Below are 12605 nucleotides of genomic sequence, written 5' to 3'. Positions count from 1 at the left end.
TATCTATCTCTGTCTCTTAAAAATGAATAAACATTAAAAAATTTATTTTTATTTTTTTAACATTTATTTATTTTTGAGACAGAGAGAAACAGAGCACAAGCTGGGGAGGGGCAGAGAGAGGGAGACACAGAATCTGAAACAAGCTCCAGGCCCTGAGCTGTCAGCACAGAGCCCGATGTGGGGCTCGAACCCATGGACTGTGAGATCATGACCTGAGCCGAAGTCGGATGCTTAACGGACTAAGCCACCCAGGTGCCCCAACGTTAAAAATTTTTTAAATAACTTCTGTGTGATAATTCACACCCAAGATTGCCTAGATAGAGGGCTTATGTTTATCTGTAGATGATTTGTAATAGTTTCCTCATTTTCACTGTATCTTTAGCACTGTCTTTCTTTTATCACTTCTACTTTGACAAACAAGGAATAGGAAGCCATATGGCATGTACTGTGTTAATATTACTCTAAATATTTATTCCAGTTGTATTTGAAGACACCATTCCCTTCCTTGAGCAACAGAAGTATCGTAACTAACAACATTTTTGTTATACTTTGGAGGTTAAACCTTCCAAAAGGACCAGGAATGTAGAAATTTTATTTTTACTTTTAAAGAATGAAACCATATTCATTTCATATTAACTGAAAGAGATATGCTATTTTTAAGCAATTTTTATATTTTCCTGAATGGCTTAAAATACATGAAGTTTATCTTTTTAAATTGATTATAATTTTTAGAGTTTGAATATTTTCTTGCAATGGAACAATTCTCATTGCCATATTAATAAGAGATTCATAAATACTAAACACAAGTTGTGGACAACATCATAGCTAATAAAGCAATAAAATATTAAGTTGCCTTGTAGTTTTGTTATGTAACTTGTTTTTTGATTGGGAGAGTTATGTTATAAAAGACAGCAGTCTCCATTATAAAATGGCCAGATTCTTCATTCACACCATTTGAGAACAACCCTAATCCTTTAACTAGAGTATAAGCACCTTGAGTGCAGGACTGGGTCAAATGCTATAACTGTGGATTTAATGAAAGACCCAGAAGTAATTTTCCTGAATTGAATAATTAAGTTCATTTAATAAATGTTGCCAGATCTTTGGAAAATCTGGCATAAAGCTCTCTACATGGGTATTTAAAATTTAGGGGTGCCTGGGTGACTCACCCAGATGCTTGGTTAAGCATCTGACTTGGACTCAGGTAACCGTCTCGCAGTTCATGAGTTTGAGCCCCGCATTGGGCTTTTTGCTGTTAGCACAGAGCCCACTTCAGACCCTCTGTCTCCCTCTCTCTGCCCTTCCCCTGCTCACACATGCTCTCTTTCTCCAAAATAAATAAACATTAAAAATTTTAAAAAATTTTAAATAACCTCTTTCTAGACAAAAAGAGAAAAAATATTAAATAGCCTTAATTGAGATGATATAAATGTGCTTGGCAGTTCAAGTTACTTATAAATGTAGGAGCTTTCAGTTTTAATGAAACATGTTTCACATTTATATTTTGGGAAAATTTTTGCAGCTAGTTCTACAAAGATAATCTGAAAGGTGAAGTTCATTAAAAGGAAGAAAATCAAAAGTTGAAACAGATTTTCTCTCATGTTCATGGTGCTGTTGGCATTTCTTTGCTTCCCTAGTTGAAGCAGAGTGGATTTGTTTTGTGCTACTGGCACCACCTGGGAAGTGAAATTGTTCTTAGGACTGTTTGTTTATAGGTTGCAGATGGGAAAGAGAGAATCTGAAAGAATAACTTTATCTGCATTATTACACCATAAGTGGGAGACCAGCAGATGTCAGCATAAAGACACAATTTCTGCTGTTTTCTGTTACACCTCACTGAAAAGATTGGGCCCTGCTGCTCAAATAAATGACAACAGCTGGAGCTTCCTACCCTTTCCAGAAGATAACTCCCCCTCAAGGGATATAGCGGCACTTAGAGGTATCTGTAGAAGAATTACTTCATGCACTTGGAAATTACCTGTTCTCAATACACATGACAAATACCAGCTTTCAGGATTCTTATTCTACATTTCTGGAGTAGCATCTTGGATTTTTGTATTTTTGATAATCTCTACAGATTATTTTGATGCACAGCGACAATTGAGAACTGATGTCTGAAGGAGTAATGACAAATATATGACTTTTGCTTCCTTGCATACTTGTTTTATCTAAGTATGTCCTTGAATTTTACTCTTTTCTGAAAGCCATTTGTTGATTTACTTTTATTAATTCATCTACAATTTACTAAGTCTATATGCCCCAGGAATTGTGCTGAGGCTAAGAAGAGTACACTTAAGTGTAGTGGAGAAGAAATATTAACAAGTAATTTTAATATAAGGTGACAACTAAGATAGAGATAAATTTGGCAATTTGGAGGAACTCTTAAGGAACACAGTCATGACATGACTAAAATATTAATGGGGAGGAGAGAGCAGGTGAGTAAGCCTGGATGGTCATGAGTGCCCCTGTCCTTGGTGCTGAACCATCTCTTCACCTGCTAGGGTAAGGAAGTATTTCCTAATATCTAGCTTCTGATAATTTCTTTACTACCTCTCCACTAATTCTGAAGCATATGAGGGAAGAGATAGCAAAAATAGAGGACGTAAATATAATCAGATTAAAGACACAGTTTACAAAGACAGTTACTGAGTTATTGACTCCGTGATGTGGGCATTTGAGAAAGTAGAGTTTTCAAATAATTAATTCCAAGAAAAAGGTTTCTTCTTTAGAAGCATAAGCTCTTCAGTACTTTCTACAATACTATTCTTGTGAAACAAGAGGCTCTCCAGAAATGCTAACAATGTGAAATGAGTCTAGAAATATACCTCTAGATGAAGGGGGCATGAAAGACATTCAGGGACAGAAAACATTATTAAGAAAAGAAAAAAGAAAATAAAAGGAAAAAAGGACTCATTTAAGGATCTACACATAATTTAATACATAAATTAATACATAATTTAATATTATAATTATATCATATCATCATACTATATAATGGTGAATATCTAGCTGTTACCAAACCAGGCCAACCTTGGGGCTTTCTAAGCAATAAAAATCGACAAGAGGCCAAACAGGAGTTTCAGGCAGGACTTTATATTGAGGCTTGTGCTTCAGTACAAGTGAAGCAGCACAAAGGAAAGAATCCTCAGGCTGACTCACTGATCAGGGAGAGTTTTTAAGAGAGTGTTGGGTGGGAAAAGGGTGACATATAAGCATGTAGAGGCAGGGATTTATTAACACCGGTGCACTTAAAGGTCATGCTTTTTCATGCATCACATGTTTAATTAACATGGTACCACACCTGGGGGTGATTTTTAATATCACAATTAGGAAAAAAGCTGGTGAAAGTTCAGGTCTGAAGTCCATCTTGGAGAAGACTGTAATGGTCTTATCTTCACCCGTCTTTGTAGGAAGCATCCCCCTTTCAGTAAGCATCCTCCCTATGCATTCCCGCAGAATACGCTACTCAAGAGGTATAGCGTTTTAGCCTTTTCTTTTCCTTATGGAGGCAGCGAAAGAATGCTGGATTTTGTAGTCATGATTAAGGGGACTGGAATCTAGTCCCTGCTCTATCTCATAGCTAGGAGTTATCATGGAAGATCTTGTGTGTCTATTGGTGTGTTTGATAGAGTACTGGGAGTCTCTTAAACTGTCTTCATTCTTTTTCATTCTTTTCCTTTTTGATCCTCTGATTGGATGAATTCCATTGCCCTGTTTTTGAGTTCTCCAATCCTTTCTTCTGCTTCATCTACTCTTCCATTAAACCCCTGAACTGAATTTTTTCAGTTCAGTTAATATATTCTTCAGCTCTGTGATTTCTGTTTGGTGGCTTTTAAATATTTTATATTTCTGGGTTGAATTATCACTGCTCATGCATTGCTTTCCCAACCTTGTTGTATATTTTTATGATTATTATTTTGAACTCTTTATAGGGCAAAAGATATATCTCCATTTCATTAAGATTGGCTTGTAAATATTTATCTTATTGTTTGTTTGGAACATATTCCCCTGTGTTTTCACTTTCTTTTATTTTTATTTTTTGTGTTGGTTTCTGCACATAAAATAAACAGCTTCCCTTCCCAGTCTTAGACAATGAGCCTCATTGGGCTGATGGGGGTGGGGCAGAGGGGAAGGGGGGTGATGGGCATGGAGGAGGACTTGTTGGGATGAGCATTGGGTGTTATATGGAAACCAACTTGACAATAAACTATTTAAGAAAAAAAATTAAATGATATAAACTTACAATTAAGTTACTTTCAAAACAAAGGTAATAAATACTCAAAACTCAAAAAAGAAAAATGAGCCTCATTAATCAGCCTGGCTTGAGTTCCTGATTGCCTCTCAAAATTTTTGTGATTGTCCAAACCTCCTTCTTTCTAGATGGTTTCCTGTAGTTGAGGGTATAACAAGACCTATCAGTGTTCTCAAGAGGTGGATTACAGGTATTACCTAGATGCAGGCTTTCTTTCAGGGAAAGACTTAGAGTTGGCAATTTTTCTTATGTTCTCTGCACTTAGGCTGGAGGAGAGGGTCGTTGCAGTGAGTGCTCATGCATTGTTAAGAGTTGATTCTTTGTTTGCTATAGTCTTGTAAGTCTCATGGACACAAGCCTTTGGCTTTCAGAGCTGGGCTTTTTAAAAGCCCCGACTTCTCGGGGGAGTCTTTAAAGTTAGGGTGCTAGATATGGGGTCCAAACTCTTCACTCAGGGTGAAGCTCAGAGTTGGGAGTTTCCTCCCAATTGTATGGCACTGTACTGGGTGTGGGGTTTATGGTAAGAGAATATCTCAGCTTTTCCCATTTGTTTCAATGTATTTTCTCATTTGTCTAATGTGTAGGAGTCACTCAGCTAACGTCAGAATCTCTTTTAGATGGATTTGCTCTGTATGGAGTTCTACATTTGGTGTGTCCATAAGGAGGAGGGAGGAAGAGAGCTCAGGAGCCTCCTATATTGCCATCTTGGTCAACTCTTCAGTACCCAATTATCTCTCTGATATTTTGCTAAATTCATGCATCAGTTTAGGTTGGTTATTTTACTATCATCTCTCTCTCTCTCTCTCTCTCTATCTCTCTGTCCCCCTCCCCCCCGCACATGTTTTCTTTCTTTCTTTCTTTCTTTCTTTCTTTCTTTCTTTCTTTCTTTCTTTCTTTCTTTCTTTCTCTCTCTCTCTCTCTCTCTCTCTCTTTCTCTCTCTCTTCTCCTTTTCTTAGATTAATACTATGTATATTCTTCTTGTTTTTTTCCAGCTAAGATTATATTTTGATGATCATTTTATATTAGTGTATAGAAGTAATCCCCATTCTTCATATAGCTGTGAGTTGTAACAGGAAGCTTATCTTAAAATCTGTTTCATACTTTGTAAATAGAACCTTTAGATTATACAGAAGAGATTCTGTTCTCTGAAACTGTACCCAAACCAATAAAATACCATAGAAAAAGCTCTCAAATGTACACAGAAACTTCAAAAGAATATTCATAGTAGCATTGTTCGTAGTGGAAAAACCTGGAAACAACCTGGAAGTATGAATACATGCTGGTATGACTAACAAATAGAATGCTACAATAATGAAAATAAATTACCTATAGTTGTATGCATTCAGTATTGATAAGTCTTAGAAATAAAACATCAAGCCAAAAAATAAATTGTAGGATATGTATGATTTTGTTTTTAAAGAAATAAAACTGTGCAAAATGAAACCATATGTTGTACAAGGATACAACCATAGTGCTAAAACCATAACCAAACATATAAAGTAATGATAAACACAAACTTTAAAATGGTGGAATACTGTTGGAAGCTGAGTTTGTAGGGAGGAAGGACTGAGATTAATGAGAATCTTAAGCAGGATCCACACTCAGCACAGAGCCATATGCAGGGCTCAGTCCCACAACCCTGGGATCATGGCTTGAGCCAAAATCAAGAGTCAGATATTCAACAAACTGAGCCACCCAGGCACCCAGTGCTCATTTCTTATGCTGAGGGTAGGATGCATGAGATTTTTCTTTGGACTAATTAGTCATTATAACTCACATGTTATAAATATTTTGTATTTATTCAATATTTAATATATTTTTCTAAAGAATCATACATCAGGTGGTAATGATTAGAGATTAAGACTATGCAAGTATAAGATGAGTGAAAAAGCCAACTGACAGTATTCTGTGAATGGTTATTGATGGCTTAGAATAAACATTTCAGAGCCAGAATCATATTTATAAAATATGACAATATTGTGCTATAGAGAACTGTACTCAATAACTCACAAAGTAATTTGAATAATGGTGAATATGATAATGCCAAAGGCACAGGTGAATAACTTGAATACAATCTTTTAATATAATGTGAGTGTGGAAAAAATCAACGTTGCTGAATTAGGTGTTTAATAATATGTGACTGAAGTGTATATATGTAATCACATTAAAAACAAAATATTATCAACAAGTAGGTATTTGACTATTTCATATACATCACTAAACATTTGTGTATCCAAATTGACCAAAACTCTTTATACAATACCACCTCCCCACCCACTGTAGGTGTAATGCAAGGTTGTGGAAATGAGACAAATTATTCTTTCTCTCTTCCTTCTCTCCATCCTCTTCCCATAGGGCAAAACTTACTTTCTTCATAGCCATAGTTATTTTTAAATGATGTTGCCTGTTTTGTCATTTTCATCATCTGATGCCAACTGAAGGCTATAGGATTCTGGAACTAGCTAAATGCAAAGGCTGGGGTATGGGGTGTGGGTGATAGAGGAGAGACCTCAGAATCCACGTGCTTTTTGGGCCTACTGAGGCTCTTGGAAGTCCCACTTGCATGACTTTTCAAAAGGCTGCTTTTATCCTGAGCAATAGGAGACACTGAGAGGTTTGCTGAGCACTGCTCTAAATCACCAGGTCACTATAGTTCTTGGTTTCCTGTTCCTGAATTATTGACTGTCTTCCCATCCTAGCACTGTGCAGTTTCACCAGATATATTTTTAGGCTACTTTATTTTCTTAGTTTGTCTTTTACTTCCCCTTTATTTCAGATTTCCATGTTTACTTCCTTTTCTTTGTCTCCTATCTACTGGTATCTTCTACTTTATGGATCCATCAACTTCCTCTTCCTTTTTATCACTTTCTGTGAGTCCTCAATTAATTTTTTTTTCACATTGTCAGATATTGTTGTGAAGCCTCTGTATAATTTAGACAGGTCCTCAGAGTGGTCATAGATTTTCAATAAATTCTTGATAAATTTTTGGTGATAACAAGATATAACTAACACCACCAGCTAAACTACCTATTATACGTATCCTATTCAGGCACTGCATTAGGTACTTCCCATTAAGTAGGAAACTCTTTTTTTTATTTTAAAATGTTTTATGTATTTCTGAGAGAGAGAGAGCGAGAGACTGAGTAGGGGAGGGTCAGAGAGAGAGGGAGACACATTTTGTGGTTCGTGGGTTCAAGCCCCGCATCGGGCTCTGTGCTGACTGCTAGCTCAGAGCCTGGAGTCTGTTTCAGAGTCTGTATCTCCCTCTCTCTCTGACCCTCCCCTGTTCATGCTGTCTCTCTCTATCCTAGAAATAAATAAAAATATTAAAAAATAAATAAATAAAATGCTATTCTTTTTTTATGATTAAACTTGGATTTTTCATTTAAAAGTTCTGTGATGTTTGGAAAAATAAACCTTTCAAGGGTAGAGCATAGTATGTGTATAAAAGGAAAATAGTCTGCAAAACTAAGAAGTTGTAATTCCTCTGACTGGTAGGTGTTATTCGTGACAATTTAGAACTATGAGGCCATGATTTGTGTGCCAGCATCAAGGGTTAGTGAGATTCTCATGGAGAATCAGAGCAGAGGTGTGTAGAGCCCCAAAGAGCAACCTAGGACAATGGAGTGAGGTCATTTCAAAATACACTGAAGCAGATTTTACGTAATTTGAAACCATTGTATCTGGTATTTTCTCATCTGATTTCCCAGATAAAAGGCTCCAATATGGGGGCTGTCTGATTCAAAACCACACATTTGGCAATACTTGTTGCTTGGCAAGTATCAGAGTAAATACTTTGGTTGTGGCAGAAAAAGAAGTGAAGAGAAAAGAAAAAAAAAAACTGGAAGAAAACAATGAAAGAGCATAAAATAAAAAGAAGAGACATAGAAACAGACATATTAGGAAGAAGAAAGACCAGAAGACTGATATGGTGGAGAAAGGGTGAAAGGAGGGAAGAGTAGCCAACAAAATTATTTTTAGGGAAAAATATGAAAGAATAGTGGGTTGGAAAGAAGATAAGAGACTGAAATGTGATTGCTGCAGGGTGAGTTCAGTAAGGCAACTGAACACATGTGAAGTGAAGGGAATGAAGAAGGTGGATGTGGTTTCCCAATGCTGATGTTCCCACTGCTTACTGCTTTAGTGGAAAGGCCAATTCTTTTTTTTTTTTTTTTTTTTTTTTTTTTACAAATAGTTTATTGTCAAATTAGTTTCCACATAACACTCAGTGCTCATCCCCAAAGTGCCCTCCTCCATGCCCATCCCCCCCTCCCCCCCACATCCATCAGTCCTCAGTTTTTGTCAGCATTCAAGAGTCTCTCATGGTTTGCCTCTCTCCCTTTCCCCCACCATTTCCGCCCTTCTTCTCCCCCTTGTTCCTCCGTCAAGTTCCTCCTAATCCTCCTATACGTGCAAACATATGATATTTGTCCTTCTCTGCCTGACTTATTTCGCTCAGCATAACACCCTCAAGGTCCATCCATGTTGCTACACATGGCCAGATTTCATTGTTTCTCATTGCCATGTAGTATTCCATGGTATAGATAAACCACATCTTCTTGATCCATTCATCTGTTGATGGACACTTAGGCTCTTTCCATGTTTTAGCTATTGTGGAGAGTGCTGCTATGAACATTGGGGTACATGTGCTCCTATTGGAAAGGCCAATTCTGAGGGCTGGTAGAAGAAGGACAAGAAGTTGGGTCCAAGGAGAGCCAAGTCAAAGTTGCAGAAGGAAATAGGTTCATCTCAGAAAACTACACAAAGGAGGAACCTAGGACAAGACAGACAATTGGATGGTGAGAAAACATGGACACAGAGTTTTGTCTCAGCCAAGGAGCCTCTAATCTACTCCTATTGGGTCAAAAACAGAATCCAAGACATAGCTCCCCAGCCTCTCATTGAAAGCTGCTAACCAGATGGGAGATATGGTGCCTGATGTCAAAACATACTTAGACAGTCTTCCATCATGCACTGTTTTTCCTATTTGGGTATTGATCCTAGCTGAAATAAGTCCACTGGAAGCTTTGCAGTACCAAAATGAGATTTTAAAATAGCTGTCTTTGACATGTTAAGTGCAGTAGTAGTTAATTAGTCAGTGACCTGATTAGGTAATTTAAAGACCCGTGTTTTAAGAACTTTAAGCAGTAAATTTAAGGTGAACATCTAAAATTGGGTTAAATTCTGTGTAGAATTCACATTGCATCGAACTCTTGTCTTAAGGAGAAATGGGTTATATTTAGAATTCAGTCCGCATAGGACTGAATGTACAAGTTTAAACCCGCAAGTTTTAAATCAGACCAATTGCCATATGTCAGGAGAGGCTGTGCTAGTGTAATTTTGGAATTTTAAAGAGAGCAGAAACTGATGACTATCTTCAAAGACCTTGAATACAAATTGAATCAGGGGATTAATGCTCCTAAGAATCTCATATAAATGTTTACAAGTGTTTCAAAAGGCAAAATAAAGAGAAACTGGGGAGGATTTTTTAAATGACTTTTCCATATCGTAAATACTCTGAGATATATTTCTAATAGATAAGTCTGTCTCACAGAGAGTTCATAAAAATACACAAAGGTAAAATACACAATGGTAAGGAAGGTTTATCATTTCTCCAATTTTTAACATTGATTATGGTAATGTTGACCATTTTGACCCATTTTTAGAGCATTTCCTGCTTTATCACACAAAATACTTTTTCTTGTATATATTAGACTTGGTATTAGCCAAGGTCTCCCCAAGAGAAGGAATTGATGTTTATAGCTTTTCAGGACACATACTCCCCAATTAAAGACATGTAGAGAGTCTGGGAGAGGGATTGTGTGAACCAGAAAAGTAGAGGTACGAAAACCAGGAGCATTTCCTTATCACAGGACCCTTTCTGTAAAACCATTTTGCTGAAGAGTACGTGGCACTTCTCTCAAAGTTCTTGACTCAAACTTATTTGTCAGCTTCTTGGAAATCTCCCATTTCCCCATTTTCCATTATCCTAAACATAGACCCCAGATGTTCTCTCTCCCATCTCCCTTTCTTTTGAAAGAGACAATTGCACACAGCAGAACTCTTGATTTAGGACATGTCCTTTCCTCAAACCAAAACAAAAACTAAAACCATGGGTCTCCTTTTAGTTTTCGTTTTGTTTTCATTTGAGAGGAAGAACCCCTTTCCTTTCCAGTTAGACACCTGCTCAGTCTCAGGGACGTCTTAGGCTCATCTCTAGGATTTCTAACACTCATTTGTCACCCCATGAATATTTGCTTAGGGACATTGCTTCTTTCTTTATTTCTTATTTTATTTTATTTTAGAGAGAGAGAAAATGTGAGCTGGGGAGAGAAGTGGGGTTGGGGGGGAGGGAGGGAGGAGGAGGAACAGGGGAGAGAGAGAGAGAGGGAGAGAGAGAGAGAGAGAGAGAGACTTGGGGCTCAATCCCACAACCCTGGGATTAAGACCTGAGCAGAAATTGGGAGTGGGATTATGCCCTGGGACACCATTTCTTTCCAAATATAAGCTCTTGTTAAGTCTGAGAAAAATAATAGTATCACTCCATATAAAATGATCCAAATAGATTTTTCTCTGAAAAGCATAATTTTTCATCAGCTAAATATCCTTTTATCAAATGAAAAATGGAGAAGCTATATCCATATAAGATATACATGTGCAGGTAGATATACATATCTACCTCTGCTTTCAATCTATTGTGATATATTGTTTTGATTAAAGTATATGAAGAAAACCTGGAGTTACATAGTTATGCAGGTGGCAAAAGAGTATTTTAGTAGCCTTTTCAGATAAAAGTTAGCTGCATTGGTGAATCTGAAGCCATATCAATGAAACTTTAGTACTCTGTCACCTTAAATTCCACTGGTTTATCTTACACTTTGAATGGGTCTTTTAGCTGGGTATGCATTTGTAGCATCATATATTGGTCATATAGATGATACTGATTTATGAATTATAGAGATATTCTGAATATTGACACATTTAATTACATAATACAAAAAAATCATATTTGTGAAATCACCATTGGTATTGTCCTAAAACTTTAAAAAATTTTTATAGTGGCAGATACAAATTTTCTAAAATTTCAAGTTCTGTGGGGCACCTGTGGGGCACCTGAGTGGCTCAGTAGGTTAAGCATTTGACTTCAGCTCAGGTCATGATCTCACAGTTACTGAGGTCAAGCCCTACATCAGGCTCTGTGCTGACAGCTCAGAGCCTGGAGCCTGCTTCAGATTCTGTGTCTCCCTCTCTCGCTGCCCCTCCCCCACTCATGCCCTGTCTCTCTGTCTCTCTCTAAAATAAATAAATAGTTTAAAAAAAAATTTTAAGGGGCAACTGGGTGGCTCAGTTGGTTAAGTGTTAGACTTCGGCTCAGGTCATGATCTCACAGTGTGTGGGTTTGAGCCCCACATCAGGCTCTGTGCTGAATGCTTGCTCAGAACCTGGAGCCTGCTTTGGATATTGTGTCTCCTTCTCTCTCTGCCCCTCCCCTGCTCATGCTCTGTCTCACTCTGTCTCTCAAAAATAAATAAATGTAAAAAAAAAAAAATTGAAAAGCATTTTTTAATTCCAAGTTTTGCTTGAAAGCTTAAATTTTATCTTTGGCAACAATATTACCAAACATTTTCCTTGATGTGACAGACTCATTCATTAGGAAAAGAAATCTGCTACATGCTAAAATCTGAATAACTGCAGTTTCCTGTCACTCATTCTCTGAAGTAAAATGATTTCTATGAAAAAAGAAATAGCTGCCAGTTCAGCTTGTAACTAAATCGCACAAGTATTTTTCCTTGAGGCAACTATCTTAATAGGGAATCAAAAAGAAATACTTTATGAATATGTAGTCAAGGGTGGAGATTTAATCATATTTAGTGCAGCATCAAGGACAATCTTCAGTGAAAGTGGATTTTTTAAACTATAAGTGCATAGTGATAAAGACTATGGTAATGAGCAGTATAGTATAGTTTGGTGCCACTGCCTTGATTCATGTTAAATCACATACAGTCTTAATCACTACTATTTTTGCACCAAAATGTCAACACAGTAAAAAAAAAAAGACAAATAAAATTTTACAACTATTAAGAAAATAATTTTGACCCCATGGACTCCCTGAAAATGGTTTGGGATTCTCAAGGTTGAAAAAACCACATTTTAGAACCACTACTCTACTTACTATGTGTTATTATTTTTTTATTGTAAACATATGCTTTTCCACCCATATTTCTACTAAGTGTCCTCTTAGCCATTAGTCATGGCTCTCTCTTTGATTTTATTCAAGTTTTTACTCAAAATTTATTAGAACTGAAGAAAGTTTTATTTTGAAACTATGTTAAGAGTCTGAGGCACTTCAAA

At 36.8% G+C, this 12605-nt stretch overlaps 1 long non-coding RNA gene across 1 annotated transcript in view; it reads left to right on the top strand.

Annotated features, from left to right (window-relative positions):
* Positions 1 to 12605, top strand: part of LOC120222625 — a 44611-nt gene that overhangs the window by 21288 nt on the left and 10718 nt on the right. The gene's annotated exons all lie outside the window — the stretch shown is intronic.

The sequence above is a fragment of the Hyaena hyaena genome, unplaced genomic scaffold (genome assembly GCF_003009895.1).
Source record: "Hyaena hyaena isolate Hyena2069 unplaced genomic scaffold, ASM300989v1 scaffold_896, whole genome shotgun sequence".
In the NCBI taxonomy this organism is placed as follows: Eukaryota; Metazoa; Chordata; class Mammalia; order Carnivora; family Hyaenidae; genus Hyaena; species Hyaena hyaena.
The sequence above is the reverse complement of the archived record's forward strand: the minus strand, read 5'-3'. Positions and strand labels throughout refer to the sequence as shown.